Raw genomic sequence first — 20236 nt, forward strand, 5'->3', positions numbered from 1 at the left:
TATCTAACCCTTTTCTAAAAAGATGAATTATGGATTGCTCAGACCATCTCTCTATCTGACCGGCCAGCTTTTGAAACTCCCACACGTACTCCAGGGCAGGCTGGTCAGCTTGCTTTATCTTATGGATTTGCTCTTCCACTCTGAGGGTGATGGATGGGTCCTCAAATCTTTCCCTCAGCCCCAGCAGGAAAAGGTGGGGGTCCTCCAATTCAGGAGCCTGCTCGTTATATAAATTGTTCAACCATTCGGATGCTTCTCTCTCTAGGCTGGATGCAATCACATCGACTATAGCACCTGGGTCTGGGTAGAGATGGGCCCAGCTATTCAAATGAGAGCCTACATGGTTGAGGAAGAAAATCAGTTTCTCTGGGTCCCCATCAAAGGTTGCTCTGAACGGTGGGGTCATTATTAGTTGCTGGGGCCCCCATTGCTGCTGGCCCCACCCTGGTTGTTGGTTAAATGGTTGCTGTGGCCCCCACTTCTGTTGTTGTGTCTCCAGTTGCTGCTGGCCCCACTCTGGTTTCTGATTTAATAGCTGCCAGGGCCCCCACTGCTGCTGGCCCCACTGGTCCTGCTGTACGTTCAGGGGTTGCACGTTTGGGTCCTGCTGCTGCCACCCTTGTTGCCCTCCCACCAGCTCCTGATCTCCAGGCTTCTGCACCACCACCAGCTGTTGCAAGGCTTCTATTAGCTGGGGCAAGCTCAGAGGTTGTTGGCCTTTCACTTGTGGGGGCTTCCCAATCTCCCATTGCTGCAGAGGCCCCAGGCTGGGGTCCTCTGACTCTATGGGTCTGGAGGGCTTGGCAGGGGACTCCTGGGTCTGGCAGGCAGTCTGATCTGCAGGCAGGATTTTCCACTCACCCAGATTCTCAGTGGCTGATGATGTGACATCTCTTCCCCATTCTGCTTCTGGGGCCTCTTGCTGCACAGTCTGGCCTCCGTATTCTCTACTGGAGTGGTTTCAGCTTGATGACGAGATAAGCTTAGTTGTCTGCTGAGGTTTGGAGATCAGCCCAAATTCATTTTCCCACAGAAAACTATTTATTATTTCCTCTTCAGAAGTTTCGCCAGCAACCAGGCTTTTTCTTTCCATCTTGAGGATTCTTCCCTGAATCTTTGCCAACTTATCTCTCTTACTGGAGACAGTGGCGGGGGTTCAGGACCCCCATTTGAAAGATTTTAGATTCTGGCATGATGTCATGGTTCTGATGAATGAGACAAATCAAACAAATTGCAGGGATATCATTTATCTAAAAAGTCTTAGTAATGAAACAAAACATCGGCACTCATGGAGGGATGCCAGAATCTGAAATCACCTCCCCCCAAATCCATCGTAACACACACACAATCCCTGCCCTTATCTACACGTCATAAATCACATTATCCAATTAGTTTTACATATGAGGTCTCACCTCCCATTCTGTACGCGGGCTTTTCTAAGCTTCTCAAAATAGTCATTAGAAAATTCACTCCCTTCAAGATTCAGAGCAAAGCAGTTTAAGCAAAAGGCTGTCTCTTATATTGTCAGTGCAAAAACATGTCAATGTTTGCAGCATTGACACAGGCCTTATTTAGTGCAGCACCAGCCTTTGCCACAACACATCCCTTCTTGCCTGCATTCAGTCTTACAGTAAGATATTTTTGAGTCATATGAAAAAGTTATGCTGTTTTCTCAGATGACTGTTGTCTTTTTATGTAAAGTTTTTTTTTAATTTTGTGCAGCCACTGCAAGTTGTTCTGGATAGTGGTGGTTTGGTAATCTATAAATAAATATATAAATTTATGGGATTTGTGCAGCCAGTTGTTAATTTGCAGTATTTTTCTTCCATTTCAGGTCTTCTATAGTCTTGTCTTGTCCCAATCCATGCATGCACACAAGGAATTTTAATGCTGTATTAAGGCACTGCAAGCTCCTAATGTTATTCCTCCAACTCACTAGAAAAGCGAGGTCTTGATTTATCAGAGTCCACACAGCCAGGACACGATGTCAAAGTGCAAATATAAAGTTCAAGTTCAAGGTACAAGTTTGCAAATCCACACATGAAGTCCAGGGTCCAAGCACAAGTCCAAAGTTCCAACACAATGTTCAAAGCCAAGTCCAGAATACAGTCATGAAATCCAAGGTCCAACATGTGCTTTGCTCTACATGTTGGGCTAAATAAGTGCCAGCCAGTGCAACTCTTTAGGAGCGGTAAGGTTGCTTCCTCACAAGTAGCCTCACTGACCTTCCTCCACTCGGCTCTATTTGACCTGGGATCCAGGGGGGATCTGGCAATTCCTCCTTGTCTCTGTTGATGGACTTTAGCTGTGCCTCTTATCCACCCCATACCTCTGGTTCTTTCTACTTCCCAGCTGCAGCTGCATTTCTCCTCTTGCCTCCTCAGCCAGGTGTTCATCTGGTTGCTTATTTGCCGGCCCTTCCAATGTTCTTGGCTCTCCCACTCTTGTTCATCCACTCTTGGCATGAAGTCTCCTGTGTCCTCCAAGTCTTCTCCATAGCATGCTCCAAAGTCCCCAGAGCTGGGTCTTCCTCATCTTCCAAGTTGACATCCAGGGAAGCCATTACAAGTCCTAGCTAAAGAATGACACTTGAGGCCCCAAGATTTTGAGCCTTCTTATCAGATATTTTTTTAAAATTGTGAAAGTTGTAGCTCTTCTCTGCAGCATGATTTGTTCCTGTGTGGACTACCAGGGAGAGATAATTGTCAGTAGTTTTGATAAGTTTGGAAGTTGTTCTGTTATGTGGATTTTTTTTGTCCCTGGCAGACAGAATCATGAACCAATGGGTTTAGTTGACAGACATTTGTTCTGATTATTGTGGATGTGAATCATCAAGTACTATGATACTCTTTATTGTTTTCTTGAAGGGCAGAGTATATCCCCTTATGCCTTTTGAGGAGCTACCATCCTATCTTTGGTTCTGTTCTCCTGTTTTATAGGGTCATATTTTTCTATTCTTCCAAGCTCAGAAACTGCTTCTTTTGTGAGGGTCTGAAAGATGATTCCAAGTTCAGCTGTAAAGAATTGCTTTTTGTTGTCAATTTAGTCCATGAGCTTTGATTATGTTTCCATGAGAGTGCTGTAGTGCATCTCTTCTTTGATCAGTGTTCCTCTCTCATCAACTAAAGAATGGCATTTATTACTTCAGTTCTTTGACATTTTCTTCAAGAACTTCTACAAGCTTGCACCTGATGCAAATATACTGAGGTTGCTCTCTGGCAGAGATAGAAACATGTCTCTAGCATTGTACATTAAGTGTGCAAAAATCATTCATTTTGTTTCAGAGGTATTACTAACAAAAGACTTTATTTTTCTTTCCTTTCTAAGCTCTCAAGATAGTCAAGGATACATCATGGACTTAAGAGTTCCAACTTGAATTCACCCACCAAACTCCTTTACTCTCACTTTTTTTGGCCACTGAGTTCAGTCGTCCTTTACAGCTGCTTTATATTCTTCTTATAGCCTCTACTTAATCAGCAGGAAGATACTCCATGTAATACTTATTGCCATTTAGCTCTTGCTTTTTTGAATAACTTGCTATTGAGGTCAATAGTTAAAGTTCATTGAATAAGTTTAGACATCACACTAAATGCTTATTTAGCTAAGCTTTATTGAATAAATTGTAGTTTAATTTATACACTACTTTAAGTTAACATTGGTCTTTGAGGGCTTAGTGCTAATACCTCAGCTTGCCAATCTTTAACAAGTATTAAGAGGATGTTTTTAAATCCACCACTGCCATTTAAGCAGAGAGTAGAGAGCATACTGTCATGTGTAATATCCAGGTTGCCATGTTACTTTAGTAACTAAGTAGAACCATTTATCCTATTTGAATTATTTTAACCAACTATTTTTCTAACATTTGTATCCATCTTCTGGACAGGATACACACAGCAGGTAAGTTACAAGTTAATTATCAAGCTTACCTGGCCATTGAAAAAAAGCATGAGTATTAGTTCACAAAGCTGAAATAAATATTTTGGCATATTTCACTTCCCCAACCTTCACAGTAGAAATCAGACAGAGTTCTTTCCCCTATATTTCTATAGCAGGAGTAGATTTCCATATCAGAAATGCTTTAATGTGTTTATATGTTTAATATTAAAATATTTAACATATTAGAAATAATGATTTTAATTTTATCTTTTATATAAAAGAATGGTTATTTCATAAATTTCTAAAATAGGAAGGATTGAAACATCCATTGGTTAGATGTAATAGGGCTAAACTTAAATTGTAATAATCTGTGAAGTCTTATTAATGGAAGAATCTGATAACCTAATTATTCAGAGTCCGTTATTCAATTCCAGTATCTGAATTTTAATATAAAATACTGAAGCACATAGCCCATAGAAGTTAAATATATATTCTATTTCTTTCAAAAAGATAAAACCCTACCCCAAAATTTCCAAGAATGAAAAAATAAGGTAACAGACTGTTTTGGAGATGTGCCCACCTATCCTAAAAAACAGTGGATAGAATCCTAGCAGTGATTTGCAAGCCTATCTAGAAGCTAGAATTATAATGATTCTTTAGAACGTGAGATATTCTGGGCCTAGTTTACCCACCTTTATTCCCTGCTAGTAGTAGCACAAACATGCAGAAAATGAACAAGGTTAGGGACTCACTAGTACCTAGATTCTCTCAGTATGGTGCTTAACATTTCTTTAAATCAGGCGCTGAAAACCTGGTGCATATCAGTACATTTGTACTTCAGTTACTATCATTCTTAGCCAGCATGACAAATGGAAAGTCATTGGAAGGGTTGAGGTCCAATGCCTGGAGGAGGAAGGTACCCGATTGCCTAATTCAGCATGAGATAACTATCACTCTCTGATTTGGAACATAAAGATGAATGTACAATGGGCCTTTAGTGAAGAAAAGATGGGCTTTTCATTCAGCCTCTTTCCAGAACTATTCTAGCTACAGTCTATGTAATTAATATTATAGTATTTTATTACCTTTATAACAATGTTTCTCAACCTGGACACTAGTACTAGACAACTTTAAGATGGGTGGGTTGGCTTTTCTGGTTGGGGAATTCTGGGAGATGAAGTCCACCCATCTTAAAGTAGCCCAAGTTGAGAAACACTGCTTTTTAAAATTAATATAATGATTTTTTACATTTATAAATTCAAAAAAGTTCTAATTCTAGTATGTTGTGATGGATCCCGATAATATGGAGAAAATAATATTATTTGTTATTTAATAGCATATGCAGTGATCTCTTTGAAAGAAGCAAAACTTGGAGTGAAGGGCGTGGGAGACATATATTTCTGAAAAACAATTTCTTAAGAGTAATTAATAAAACAGTATGAACAGGGTCAATACTACTTTTAATTAAGGAGATTGCTTAATTTCATTTGTCCAAATACATTTTTCCTCAATATTTTCATAATCATAATCATAATAGTAAAGTTGGAAGTGACCTTGGAGGTCATCTAGTCCAACCCCCTGCTCAGGCAGGAAACCCTACCATTTCAGACAAATGGCTGTCCAGTCTCTTCTTAAAAACTTCCAGTGTTGGAGCATTCACAGCTTCTGGAGGCAGGTTGTTCTACTGGTTAATTGTTCTAACTGTCAGGAAGTTTCTCCGTAGTTCTAGTTTGCTTCTTTCCTTGATTAGTTTCCATCCGTTGCTTCTTGTCCTGCCTTCAGGTGCTTTGGAAAATAGCTTGACTCCCTCTTCTTTGTGGCAGCCCCTGAGATATTGGAACACTGCTAGGTGACAACCCCTCGTCCTTCTCTTCATTAAACTAGACATACTCAATTCCAGCAGCCGTTCCTTATACTGTATGTTTTAATCTCCAGACCTCTAATCATCTTTGTTGCTCTTCTCTGTACTCTTTCCAGAATCTCAACATCTTTTTTACATCGTGGTGACCAAAACTGGATGCAGTATTCCAAGTGTGGCCTTACCAAGGCATTGTAAAGTGGTATTAATACTTCACGTGATCTTGATTCTATCCCTCTGTTAATGCAACCTAGCACTGTGTTAGCTTTTTTGGCAGCTGCAGTACACTGCTGGCTCATATTTAAGTGATTGTCCACTAGGACTCTGAGATCCTTGTCACAGTTACTACTATTGAGCAAGGTACCCTCTATACTATACCTGTATATTTAATTTTTCTTACCTAAATGTAGAACCTTACTTTTTTCAGCATTGAATTTTATTTTGTTAGATAGCGCCCAGTGTTCACGTCTGTCCAGATCCTCCTGTATCTTAAGCCTGTCTTCTGGAGTGTTGGCTATTCCTGCCACCTTGGTGTCATCTGCAAACTCGTCCAAATCGTTGATGAAGATGTTGAAGAGCACTGGGCCCAGAACAGAGCCCTGGGCACCCCAGTACACACTTCCCTCCATGTAGATGCGGTTCCATTGAGGACCACACACTGAGTACAGCCGGTCACCCAGCTATGAATCCATCTGGTGGTGATGCTGTCTAACCCACATTTTCCTATCTTATCAAGTAGTAGTTTGTGATCTACTTTATCAAATGCCTTACTGAAGTCCAAGTAAATTATATCTACAGCATTCCTCTGATCCACTAATTTTGTCACTTGGTCAAAGAATGCAATAAGATTTGTCTGGCATGATCTGTTTTTGACAAACCCATGTTGGCTTTTAATAATGACTTTGTTTGTCTCTTGGTGCTCGCTGATTTGTTGTTTGGTTATCTTTTCCAGAATCTTCCCAGGTATTGAGGTCAGGCTGATAGGTATGTAATTTTCTGGATCCATTTTCCCCCTTTTTGGGGGGACTTTTCCAGTCCTCTGGTAGTTCCCCAGTGCTCCAGGATCTTTGAACAATATAGTTCAGTGGTTCTGAGATCACATCTGCCAGTTCCTTGAGAACCTTGGGGTGTTATCCATCTGGTCCTGGTGATTTGAACTCATCTAGGCTGGACAGGTGCTCATTTACCATTTTCTTGCCTATCTTAACTTGCGTTACTATTCTGTTTTTTATGGCACTATTTTTGATAGGTTGGTCTGTTTTTTCCTTTATGTAAAGACAGATGTAAAAAATGAGTTAAATAGTTCTGCTTTCTCTCTGTTGCTTGTCACCTTCTTGCCACTTTCACCCACTAATGGACCAATCATTTCCTTAACTATTTTCTTGTTTTTTATATGTTGAAAGAAGCTTTTTTTGTTATTTTTTACTTTGGTCGCAAGCCTTAGTTCATTTTGAGCCTTAGCTTTCCTCACTTCATCTTTGCAGGCTCGGGCTATTTGCTGATATTCTGACTTAGTTATGTGCCTCTCTTTCCACTTTCTATACTTGTCCTTTTTATCTTTCAATTTATCAGAGTTTATGCAGCCATGCTGGTTTCTTTTGAGAGCTGTTATTTTTCCTCTTTGTTGGTATTGTGCTAGACTGGGCTTTTATTATCTCACTTTTCAAAATTTCCCAAGCTTCTTGAGTTGTTTTCCCCTTGAGGATTCTCATCCATGGGAATTGATTTTCTATCATTATAAGTAGTAGTGGGAAGAGAGAGAATGCTTGCTAAAAGAATAAAAACAAATAGCAATATTGAAGCCAGTGACAAGTGAATGAAAAGTAATGCCTCCTATCTGTGTCATCAGTGGATGGCAATACTGAAAATCCTTGTGCATTCTTTACCATCTGTTCTTCAGTTCAGCTGGTGGAAAGTTGCTTTGGCAAAAAGGTTGAGTTGCTAATATTTCTGAAATAAAAGCTTGCATTGAGTACTGGCTGTGTGATTGAATTCTGAATGCCAAAGCAGTTTCTCCAGTTGATATTCACTGTCAGATTTATAGTGTTTATAGTGATGATTGTGTTGACATGAGTACTGTGCATCTCTAGGCCAAAAAATATAAAATGGTGAACGAAACAGTGACTTGTGTGATCAAGAATAAAGTAGATGAGCTATGACAAAAATCCATTAGTTTCACCACCCTGCTATCAGTCCAGATTTGGGACCACATGATTTTCTATTTTTACCAAATTGAATATCTTCATGGGCATTTATTTGTCTCAAATAAAGAAGGAGAAAGAACTGTCATGACTTGGTTGAAAAGACAAAATGTAGAGTTCTTTGGTGAGGGCTTTAAGAAACTAGTCTGTCATTGGCAGAAGTGTATAGTGAATATTGATGATTATGTGGAGAAATGCAGGTAATAAATAAGCTTATTTCAAGGATAATTTTCAGGTATTAAAATATTTCTTCTTAAACGGAGATTATGGGACTGGATGCATTACTTTCATTCATCCCTCATGCCTGTATATTTTGATAAGTCTTATCTGTTATCCAAACTGCTTATTTATGTTTCGGAATAAAATAAAACTAAGCAACAATAAACATATGAGCTCTTGTTCTGTCCCCATGAAAATCCCATTTTCATGCATCGTCAGTAACATAGTAGATGTTCCAAAAATAGAAAATAGGAACAAAAATGAAGAAATGTTAGTAGTTGTTCATATATTTAGTGACATTCCAAAAATAATCAGTAAACATGGACCTTAATTTAATAATAATAACAACTGTAAATGCTAATAAATGTAATTTTAGATGTTCTCTACACAGGAAATATTTCTCATGTTTCCTTTTTTTTAAAAAAGAACATTCTGAATCAAACTGAGACAACAAAGTACCTTTAAATGTACAATTTGTGGTTGCCTATGCTTTGTATTTCCAATAATCACTTCTGTTCAATCTTGTTTTGGTATACCTGCATGCAATATGCAATGTTATATACTGGTATTGAACAACAACTAATACACAGTCCCAAAAAGAAAATCCTATTATCATATCTCAGAAATCCTCGTGGTGGCTCAGTGGGTTAGGACGCTGAGCTTGTTGATCAGAAGGTCAGCAGTTTGGCGGGTCGAATCTCGAGTTCCACGTAACAGAGTGAGCACCTGTTACTTGTCCCAGCTTCTGCCAACCTAGCAGATCGAAAGCACGTAAAAATGCAAGTAGAAAAATAGGGACCACTACAGTGGGAAGGTAACAGCATTCCATGCACCTTTGGTGTCTAGTCATGCCGGCCACATGACCACGGAGACGTCCTCAGACAAGCGCTGGCTCTTCGGCTTTGAAACAGAGATGAACACCGGCCCCTAGAGTTGGAAATGACTAGCATGGGGGAACCTTTACCTTTACCTTTTTATCAGTCAATTAATGTCTGATGAGAAGAGGTGGAAGAAGCCCCAGTCACAACTGATACTAATTCAAAACTAGTTTTTAAGATCCTGGGTAATGTGATAGTGGAGAACTAGAAGAAATCCAGGTTCATATTTAGTCTCAATCATGGAAAGTCATTGGGTAAACTGTGGAGCATAACTATCTCTTAGCCAGGTCTTCTGCATCATAAAACTGCTTAAGACAATTCTTGTTAAAGAAAACATGATTGTTGTGGTGGTGAAAAATTGGATGTAGGAGTGTTATGTTTGTCACTTTAAATTCCTGTGGGAAAAACAGGATAAAAGTAGCAAATAATGAATAAGTGTTATTATTGCACATCTATATAACTATCCACAAGTGTTTTATATTGGGAAATATACAGAAAATTCTAATTCTTATGGACCTAATTGAAATACAGATTAATTCATAATTATGCTGACTGAACTCTGAAAAACTTACTGTAGTATTGAATTTTTGCATAAAAATAAAACCATTTCTGTAGTACATAAAAGAATTAGAATGCAAGCATGTCCTAACATAAAAGAAAAAGTGAAGCAATGGCATGCCACTGTTGCCTAATGGGGTGGACAATGTTCCCCTTGCGTTTCACAAGAAGAAGTCCTGGGTCTGAGAATGTAAAAGAAATTTAGTCAAGATCTGTGGAAAAAAATATTTGTATGTCCCATTATAATAATCAGCATAGAAGCTGTATCACTCAACAGAGTCCATTTTCTTATCATACAGTATTTCAGGAGATTTCATATATGCAACTCCATTTCTTTCCACCATGCAAATATAAAATTTAGCTGCAGTGTTACAGCAGCCTAATAATTTTGCATTGTAGATGTATACACATATTTTAATGTACCCTTTATTATCCCTTGATGGATGGAGTCCATAATTTAAAATCATTTAGTACAAAGTCATTCCAGAAATTTACAGTAATAATTTACTCACAAAAAATTATTTCTAGATATTAATTTTATTAATTCATTGTATTGCTTTTATAATTTCTATCATATAAATTTCAAAAAGTAGCTCAGAATTGGACAAAAGTTGGCAGTTGAAAAATCGTGCAAAAGGTAGCTTAGAGATAAAGAGGCCAAGTGCTTTCATTAGGGGGTGGGGGTAATTGAGATGTCCAACGTTGCATGGGGCAGAACCTTTTCTAATCACATTCCACTTTGCCAGGACATATTTTGAAAATCAGTGCTGCTGTTACCTTTTTGAAAAAGCAAATATATGAAAAATGAAAACAGTAAGTTCTCCAACACAGTTTTCAAAATGATCAGAAACACAGCTGACTTATGCGGATGCTGCCTCATCTACTTCCTATTGTTTCAAACTTTATAGGCCTTGACAATATACCTCATTCTTTCTTGCTTTTTTGTTGTTTTAATCTTTCCTTTAGTTTATACAGTGCTTTTCTCAAGCTATAGTCACTGACTCCATTTTCAGGATATATGTATACTTGTACATACAATGTACAGCACTGGAACCTTGTTCTAAACTCTTGGACGGAAACACCATTACACAGCAATCTTCCTATGCTCTACTGAATATGTGAAGGTTCAAAGTAAAAATAAGGCTAATAAAATCGAATCAAGGTCTGATTCTGTCATGTATAGGAAGAGTTCCAGCTACATTGTATGGATTGTATATTCAGTTTGACCCTCACACTTTCAAGAAACAAGTGAAGATCGCTTTCCTTGACCCCATAAAAGTCTTTCATTGGAAAATATGATTAAGAAGAAATAGTCCACATAGCCCATCTGAGTTCCTTTGTTTACATTCCTAACTACATTTAAATGCCATAATCTAACACAGCACATTATTCCATAGTATGGCAATATTCATTGTCAAACATACAATTTAACGCTGGATCTTATGGGTAACATCAAACTATTTTTTAAGCTCAGCTGCTAGAAACACTGATCAACACAATTACTGGGCAAAACTGAGCACAAAATAAAGCATTCTTAAGACCACTGATTTCAATGGCTCTAAACATGACTCAGTGTGAGATAGACTGTGAAATCATAATAATTGGAGATGGCAGACTTCTGAACAAAGAAGCACATGATGAGAATAAGAGATGGAAATCTGGAGAGATTTGTAAACTACAGGAAGCTGGAGGACAAAGGAAGATCATATCCAGTTCCTAAAATACCCAAAGAAAATAACCATTTTTTTAAAAAAAATCTAAGTCTAATAATGTTTCTAAATTATAAAGATATGTGCATTCTAAATTATTTTGCATATTCACTCACATTTTCTCATTGTGTTCTTTTTCATTGTTTATTGCTCTATTATTTTACTTCTGTTTACACTCCTTATATTTTCTTCCTTTTATTATTGTAAACTGCCTAGAGTAGCCCCATGGTAAGTTAGACAAGAAATAAATTTAACAAGTAAATGATACTAATTTATGAGACCTTATATTATCGATTTAAATTAAATTTGTAATATGAAAAGGTATATATAGTTTTAGAATGTATATATATCTAAGTATATGTAATAGAAATATTTTGGGACTATACAAATCAGCCAAGATTCAATTCAAATTTGGGACTAAAATTTGTGATTTGCCATTTAAATTGTTGAATTGAGTTGATCTAAAGATTACTATATTGAGAATCATGGTGGATATAGTGATTGAAGATCCCAGGCTGAAAACCAGGAGCCAGTGAATTCTAGTTCTGTTTTAGGCATAAAAACATCTTGGTTATTGAGTCAGTCAGCCTTTGGAAGAAGACACTTTGACAAATATTGACAAAAATATCTTCAGGAATAAGTCTAATTTGAAGACACACATCCACAAACACGAAAAAGACCTTTTACTTCTATAAAACATGAATAATTTCATCTAATCTTCAGGAAAAAAAGAATTACATTCATTCAAAAGTTTGAAGAGGCAATTTGTTATACTGTATGAAATTATGTATTTTCTATTTTTCACCTTGTAGTGTGCATTCAAAACCAAAAGTGTCACTAATATATATGACACAAATGCAGACATACTAAAAGTGTAACATATTTGTGTCTTTTTGTACTCTCATGCATAGCTATAAAGCCTAAGGATCAAAGTGATCCTGAGGGATTTTAACAGTTGTAAAATGCATAAAATGTAGTTGTTTTTCTGCTGTACCATTTTAAAATCCTGTTAAGAAGACTATATTACTTGATGAGTATTGATTTGATACCAAACTTCTATTATTTTACTATTTATGAAAATTGTAAATGGGTGTGATTATTATTTCTTTTATTTTTAAAACTAAAGCGTTATGCAATTAAATAATTGCATAAAATGGAGTTTATAATATCTGGTCATACCTAGTTTCACTGACTATATATATATATATATATATATATATATATATATATATATATATATATATATATATATATATATATTCACTTTATGAATTAGCCCCAATTTACTAGTTTTATTTGTGTCAACATATTTTTGAATACTATTAGCATAGTAATCAGACCTGTTCTCAAGTTCCTGAATGATGTGTTAACTTCTGAAGTAAATAGACATGCAGTGTGAAGAGTGAGCTGTCACTTTGGAAGCGGATTCCTCATCTAAATTAAAAAGCATTTCTAACTGAAAGCTGCAATATTGGCAGAATTAGGAAAAAATAAAAGCACTTTTTTTTCAAGCAAATGTTCATAATTTTTAACCAAGGGAGAAGTAGAAAACCGGAAGCAACGTAAGAACAAAGTCATGCTGTTACATTTTGTAAATGTGTAATTCAAAATGGCTTCTTGCTTTGCTGGGAAGAACATTGTATACATTGACAAGGTTGTATCAATCAATGATAATGGAAGTGTACATGTGTATTGATTGCTTTGCTCACACCTATTCATGTGCCTATTATAATTTTGACCACATGGCATGGATGAATGCATATTACTATGTTCTGCTGGAGTTTTATAAATAGCTACTTTAAATTATTGATTTTTCTGTCAAAAGTATTCTGAAAAAAGCCAGTTCATAGACACATTTAAAGGTGCTTTAATCTAAGAGAGAACCACCTTAATGAAATCTGTTTTAATTTATTGGATTAAAAATAATTCTAATCTTTCCTTTTTAAGGGTTAAAATTGAATCCTGTCTTTAGCTCATTTCTATAGTAACCACAAGACTGAGACTTTTTTAATGGGCACCTAATAATTAGAAAGTGCTAGAAGGTATAACAATATAATGAATCAAAACTGATAGACTTGTGGGTTTCCATAGAAACATGTATAATTATGATAATCGGTCCCTGGCGTACCCTCAAAATCGTATACATTCAGTTAAACGCAATAAACATTAGGCACTATTTAGTGAGCTGTGATGCAAATTAACAGTGTGAGATACAGGGAGCCTATGAATAAAATTGCTCTACAGTTTATCTCAAACTAATTTCCCAGATTGCTTTAATAGGTATACTGTGTGGATGGGAAGAGCAGAAAACTGTTTTGTTACTGGTAACAACAATAATATTTCAAAAAAGTGGGCTGAATTATGGTTAATTTACTTCAGCACATTATTACATGCAGGATCACAGATTGCCCACTGAGAAAATAATGTAGGGGGGGAGGTGTCAAATTATTTTTTAAAATGAATATATTTGTGTTTCTTCTTTTCAAACAAAAATATTTCTACTTCACAATAAAAGAAATAGTGAAGTTTTTTGCTCTTTGATTTATTTATTATTGCTTAACGAAATTACTGGCTTGGCCTATGATTGTAGAACCATGGGCAAAATGGGAGTATTTTGATTCAATAAAAATAAAAAGGATCTTATAGTATTTTTATTATCTTTGTAGTGTAGTATAGTATTTGTAGTATATTGTACATACACATCTACAACTATTGGATCTGGCCTACAAAAATCTGGACAATCAACAGAAAAGAGATATAGAAAACTCCTAGATTTTTACTCTCCAAATTTATTGTACCTTATTTATTTAATATTTATATAGGAATCTATATTAAATCAAATAAATAATAATAGTAGTTTATTAAACTTGTATACCAGTTGAATTCCAATGACTCACAACACAAACAAAGAAATTACAATAAAATCAATTAAAAAAAGATGGCAAATGTAACAGACCAATTTTGAATGAAGTGAGGAGTCTTATTGCCCCTTCCTGGTAACAGCAACAGCAACAACAACAACAACAACAACAACAACAACAACAACAACAACAATATTACATTGACAGACTCTATCTACCAAGGCAAATAGGTAGACATGGAATCCTGCAAGTACATCAGATGATTGAAGAAGAAAAAATGGCTTTGGAAAAATATCTGAAGGACAATGATGAAGATGCAGTGAAATTAGTATATCAGGGAGGCTTACTGACTACTGGAGAGACCAAACTGGCCTACAAAAAAGACCAAATGAAGAACAGAATAGAGGTGTGGGAAGACAAAGCACCACATGGCCAGTACATTAAAAAAATAGCTGGGAAACAAGACATGGTAATGTCTAAGAGCAAAGAAAGTTGAAGAAAGAGACCAAGGGACTAATTCTGGCTGCACAAGACCAAGCCTTAAGGACAAATGCATACAAAGTCAAAATTGAGAAGACAGCAACAGACAGTAAGTGCCACCTATGCAAAAAAGCTGAAGAAAAAGTGGACCACCTGGTAAGCTGCTGCAAGAAGATCACACAGACTGCCTACAAGCAGCGGCATGACAAAGTAGCAACAATGGTGCATTGGAAGATCTGCAAGAAATATCATTTGCCTGTAAGCAACAACTGGTGAGATCATAAAATAGAGAAAGTCATAGAAAATGATAAAGTTAAACTGCTCTGGGACTTCAGAATTCAAACAGACAAGCACCTGCAACATAACACCCCGGACTTAACAATTGTCGATAAGAAAGACACAAAAGTCTGGATAGTGGACGTGGCAGTGCCTGGAGACAGCAGAATAGACGAGAAAGAACTGGAGAAGATAACAAAATACAAAGACCTACAAATAGAAATAAAAAGACTGTGGCAAAGGCAAGCAAGGGTAGTACCAATAGTAATAGGCGCCTTGGGTGCAATCCCAAAACAACTGGAGCACTACTTGAACACCATTGGCATTGACAAATTCACCATTAGTCAATTGCAAAAGGCGGCCTTACTAGGAACTGCTTCCATCCTGCGACGATATCTATAATACCATCAAACATCCACACCTGCCTATCCCAGGTCCTTGGTAAGGACTCAATAGGTAGTCAAAAATGCCAAATCCAGTCTGACCATCTGGCTGACTGTGTGAATAATAATAATAATAATAATAATAATAATAATAATAATAATAATAATAATAATAATAATAATAATAATAATAATAATATATGATATCCTTAAAAGCATCAAACATCCACACCTATCCCAGGCCATTGGAAAGGCTTCAATGACAATTCCAGTCTAACATCTGGCTGACGGTGCGACAAACCATAATATACCCATGGCTATACATGCATGAATCTAATGTCCAGAAAGAAAGAAAAAGTTATTAACTATTTGTGGGAATTGGATTGCCTGCAATGTTTCCATGAAGACTGAAAAATCACTTTATTAAATAAAAAAACTGAACTCTGTATAGCTGCAGTAAGTATGGCAGTGATAATTCACAACATTCTCTAGAGTATAAAGCATGGAGACACTTTTGTATGCGGGTGGAGATGTATACAAGAGACAAAGAGGGAGAAGGGCTAGGATGTCAGGCACAGAATCAATTAATGGACCTAGTACTGATTTGGAGACCAGTGAGTGTGTTAGATTTTCATGACTAGAATAAGGATGAATGCAACATTCAGAAAAAAAAATCAAATCAAAAGAAACAAGAATATTAAGGGAATTGTCAAATAATTGTTTCACACAATCACAGTTAGATTACATTATAAAATATAAAGCATTTGTTTGACAATTATAGTACTAAACTTTATTAATTCATGAACACAAATGTTCACAATAGCTTATTTAATTTTAACAAATTTTACACTGTTTTTCCTTTAACACCAATTAATTTGTTTTGACAGATGTTAAAATATCTTGTGTATTACAACAAAAGCCTGCATTTTTAATTAAAAACATGGTCGCAAGTTTATTCATTTTATGGCCTTAGATTTATACTTTTAAAAAATACTATTCCTAATGGTAAATCATATAAAAGATAGCTTTAAAGAAGATGTGAATCAAAATTTACATCAGAAATTATGGCTCAGAATTATGCAAAATAGAAAAAAGAAAGCCAGAATAAAACTTTGATAAATGTATAATATGAAAAAATGATGGTTGAGCAGTAATTATTGTATTAGGGCAGTAAATAAATAGCTTTTTTCAGTCATTTCAATGTGATTACTATATTTTTGATTTCACTAAAACCAATGTTTGTTGTTGTTGTTAGCTGCGAAGTTGTGTCTGACCCATCGCGACCCTATGGACAACGTTCCTCCAGGCCTTCCTGTCCTCTACCATCTTCTGGAGTCCATTTAAGCTCACGCCTACTGCTTCAGTGACTCCATCCAGCGACCTCATTCTCTGTCGTCCCCTTCTTCTATTGCCCTCAATCTTTCCCAGCATTAGGCTCTTCTCCAGTGAGTCCTTCCTTCTCATCAGGTGACCAAAGTATTTGAGTTCTATCTTCAGGATCTGGCCTTCTAAAGAACAGTCAGGGTTGATCTCCTCTAGGACTGACCGGTTGGATCGCCTTGCAGTCCAAGGGACTCGCAGGAGTCTTCTCCAGCACCATAGTTCAAAGGCCTCGATTCTTTGATGCTCAGCCTTTTTTATGGTCCAACTTTCACTGCCATACATTACAACTGGGAAGACCATAGCCTTGACTATACGCACTTTTGTTGACAGGGTGATGTCTCTGCTTTTTAGTGTGCTGTGTTGATTTGCCATTGCTTTCCTCCCGAGGAGCAAGCGTCTTTTAATTTCTTGGCTACAGTCCCCATCTGCAGTGATCTTGGAGCCCAGGAAAATAAAATCTGTCACTACCTCCATTTCTTCCCCATCTATTTGCCAGGAATTGAGAGGGCCGGATGCCATGATCTTGGTTTTCTTAATGTTAAGTAAATCCAATATACTGCAGTTTTAATAAACTATATAATTGTTACTATGGTTTTTTTTCCTCCAGTGTTACTGTAGTTTGTTGTAACTTCATGAAATGTAGTTTCATTATGGATTAATACTTTCGATTTCAGGACAAGGTAACAAGATTTTTTTCTTCTCAGTGTTTTTCCACAAGTACAAGGTGTGATTCCCCCCTCCCCAAATCAAACAAATAATGATCATTGTGATCATAAGTGACTGACTGGCTTTCATCTAACCCTGATGTTGTGGGCTGAGAAACAGTGACCGGCAAAAGTCAACCAGCTGTCTTTCATGCCTAAGGTAAGGCTAGAATTCACGGTTTCCTGGCTTCCAGCTTGTGCTTTAACCACTATACCAGTCTGACTCTTGAAAGGAGCAATAGCAATCCATGATTTAAATTAGGGTCTTTTTTAGCTTTTTATGTAACTTTTACTATTTTCTGTTAAAGGAGAAATGGAGTGATTGTGTATGTGTATGAGAGAGAGAAAAAAAAATGTGTGCAGCCATGATCTTGACTTTTTTCATCCTAAACCTGGTTCATAAAGTAACCTGCTTCAAGATGGCGGACGTGCTTGTTCGAGCTCCGTGAGCTCCGTGAGTCCCAGCTATGAGGCGTCCCTTTGGAGCCCCTCAGGAGCCTTCGGGCTGCCTGGGATGTGGATTGGAGGGACGAGGTAGCTAGTGGCTGATGAAAACGGGCAGAGAACAGTTGGTAACCTGCGAGCTCTTTCATCTGTTTGCCTTTGTTTGCCTTCTGCCTTCTGCCGCTTGCTGCTTGCCGCTTGCCGCTTGCCTTTTTCGGGCCGCCCTCAGCTGTTCGGGGCCGCCTTCTCCGGACCGCCTCTCAGCTGTTCGTGGCCGCCTCCGGCGTTCCCTATTGTTCCCTGCTGTGCCGGACCGGTTGGGCTGCTTGCTGTTTTCAGGCTGTTCCTGGTCGGCGAGGAGGACGAGGAGGACGCTTGTGGGTTCGTTTGGGGTGGCAGTGATGGCGGCGGCGGCGTGGGCGGCGGCCTCGGCGCTGGCGGCGGCAGTTTCTCGGGCTGCGCTCGGTGGCGGCATTTCTTGCTTCCCCGGGCCGTTTCGGGCCGCCCTTAACATCTTCGGGCTGCCTCTGGTTGCCGAGAGAGACGCCTGTGGGTCCGACTTGGCGGCGGCGATGGCGGCGATGGCGTTGGCGTTGCCGCTGGTAGCGGCGTCTCCTGGGGCCGTATTCGACGGCAGAGATGGCCTGCATCCGGCAACGACGACGGCAGCAGTGGGCTCTGGCCGTTCTCAGCGACCAGCACTAAGCGGTGGCATTCCTGGGGCCTCCTGGCCTGAGTGGCAACACTTGACCTGTTTTTTGCATCAGGCTGCTTTTAGTGACGCTATCGTCCTCGGGCCGTTTTGGCGGCGGAGAGGGCGACTGAGAGTTATCCTAGCGGCGATGATGTTTCCTGTGCTGCCTCGGACCGCTTGTGTTGGCAACGGCGTCTTTGGACCGCTTCAATGGAGCAACAGGCGGTCTTTATACCACCTTTGGACCGTTCTAACGGCGGTGACGCTTTTAGACCATTTCGCCCATTTTGGCCCGTTTACTCTTCTGCCTGAATATATAATTTTGTCTGCCTCCCCCTCTCCCCTTTGGATTTGGTCGGTCCTGGGTATCAGCCATGGTGGGAGAGTGGCTGACTTTTACATCTGCAGCCCCATAGAGGTGGGAGCTCTATGGGGCTTGCCTACCCAGAGTATATCTTTGACCATCCCCAGGTACAGAGTTGCAACTTGCCGTGAGAGGGCGGGGGTGACCTGTTTACTGGGGCACCCAGCTAAGTGGCAGTGCAGCTGGGTGTGGATCCAGATATTTTCTTTTCCGGCCTTCGACCCTCCTATGGACTTGATCATCTCCAGGACTACCTATTCTGGACTTGCTGGACTAACATGCGACAATATACTAGCACGGACTTGCTCGCCCTCAGGGGTGCCCCCCTCGCCTGGGTGCGACCCGCCTCTTTAAATTCTAACCTCGATGAAGGGCCCGAGTTTTGGGTCTCTGAGAGATGGCTGGGCAGGGGTAGGGGCCGTCAACATAAATGTAATAAGAGGCCCCTGATTTTGTTTTTATCAAAAATTTTTACGGGGTTGGGGAGGGGGGTGGGAGATAAGGGTTGTCTGGCTTTGGGGGGCGGCCAATCAACCATAGTTCAGGCCAGACTTGGGTCTGACCGCGCGGGGGGAGAACGAGGGGTCGTTGTCTCCGGGGCTCATGAGCGGGTCGTGGGATTACCAATTCCCACGACGGGGAATGGCAGCAGGCGGATAGACAGGGGGCCATATCGTTACCGGGAGCGCCGTCTCCGCTATTTGCAAGCGGTGGGGCGCTCCGACCCTCTGCTTCTTTCCCGAGGTTCCGGGAGCGATGATGTGCAGCCTCCTGAGCTCCGGCTGGTGTACTTGAATGCCAGGTCCGTGGTCAACAAGGCTCCCCTTATTAGGGATTTAGTTGAGGGTGAGCATGCGGACCTGGCTTGCATCACGGAGACTTGGTTGGGCCCAGAGGGTGGGGTCCCTTTGGTTGATCTTTGCCCACCAGGCTTCCGGGTGCTACACCAGCCTCGAGCTCAGGGTAGGGGTGTGGGTGTGGCGGTGATTGTTAGGGAGACCTTATGTCCGCGGGAGACCACCGTTCCTCAGATAGTCGGGTGTGAGTCTCTCTTCATGAGATTTGGCTCTGGGGCGCAGTTGGGCTTGCTGCTCGTGTACATTTCACCTAGTCGCGTAGCGGCAGCCCTGCCCGAGCTGCTCGATGTCCTCTCAGGGTTGGTGGTTGAGTTCCCCAAACTTATAGTTTTGGGAGACGTCAACCTACCATCCCTGGGAGGTTCATCTGAGCTTGCTCAGGAGTTCATGGCTTCCATGACGGCCATGGACCTGACGCAGGTAATTTCTGAGCCAACTCATGAGGGAGGCCACACCCTTGACCTGATTTTCTTATCTGGACGGTGGTTGGA

This window comes from Vipera berus (genome assembly GCF_964194415.1).
Source record: "Vipera berus genome assembly, chromosome: 3".
NCBI lineage: Eukaryota > Metazoa > Chordata > Lepidosauria > Squamata > Viperidae > Vipera > Vipera berus.